The following is a 970-nucleotide window of genomic DNA, read 5'->3' as shown; positions in this document are numbered from 1 at the left end:
TAAACAATTCGAAAAAATTTAAAATAATCGTTTAATTCACAAATTTATTAAATCTAATGCGTTATAATCTTCAGTTCCTACAGAATTCCCAAGAATTAATTCAAAAATACATACTGAGATTATCAATTTGTAAAACCGTGCCCCTGTCATTGAAAAAAAATCTCCCAAAAGGTCAAATTTATTCTTCTTTGGAGTGTCCGGTAAGTTAAAAATTTTAATTTATCTATTTATTTCTGTCTAATTCTCAAATAATACACTTGAAAAATATTAATAAGACATCAATAAAGGATCTAATTGTGAATTTATCTATTTATAAATAGAAAAAAGGAGTAAAAATGGGTCGCAAATTTTGTGTAAAGTTGAGGAAACTGGAAAATGAATGGGCACAAAAGCCTCACTATGATTTATGCAAAGCTCCCTTCTGCTGGCCCATTAGATCCAAACGTTGAAGTAAGTATATAATTATGTCCTACTTTTCTATCATTTTATGTAATCTATTGATTTTTCTTACAATGAAAATTAATCGACATTTTGTTTTTTTTTCTGTATCCTTAATGGATCTTTAGGTTGTTGTTGGATGTCCAGCTGTTTACATTTCATTTGCTCGTGACTTACTCCCAGCATCAATCGGAGTTGCCGGCCAGGTAATAATTATGAAATACTAGAATCTAAAAATAGACATTTTGTATTAATGCCAACTCCAATGGTCAAATTTAGAACGCATACAAGGTCAAATCAGGAGCATTCACCGAATTGGCACCATCAATGTTGAAGGATGCTGGTGCTGACTGGGTTATCATTGGACATTCAGAAAGAAGACAAATTTTCGGCGAATCTGACGAGCTTATTGCCGAAAAAGCCGCATTTGCCCTTTCAGAAGGCTTGAAAGTCATTGTCGTATTGGTGAAACTCTCCAAGAACGTGAAGCTGGTCAAACTGAAGCTGTATAAGCCCGTCAAACAAAGCTATT

General features: G+C 33.1%; 1 pseudogene; it reads left to right on the top strand.

Moving 5' to 3' along the window:
• The first annotated feature begins 320 nt into the window (after nucleotides 1-320).
• Nucleotides 321-964, top strand: LOC139100011 (triosephosphate isomerase-like; annotated as a pseudogene).
• The last annotated feature ends 6 nt before the right edge of the window (nucleotides 965-970 follow it).

Source organism: Chironomus tepperi, unplaced genomic scaffold (assembly GCF_022539635.2).
Source record: "Chironomus tepperi strain 1889 unplaced genomic scaffold, CSIRO-AGI_Ctep_v1 contig_57, whole genome shotgun sequence".
In the NCBI taxonomy this organism is placed as follows: domain Eukaryota; kingdom Metazoa; phylum Arthropoda; class Insecta; order Diptera; family Chironomidae; genus Chironomus; species Chironomus tepperi.
This window is presented reverse-complemented; position numbering and strand designations above follow the sequence as displayed.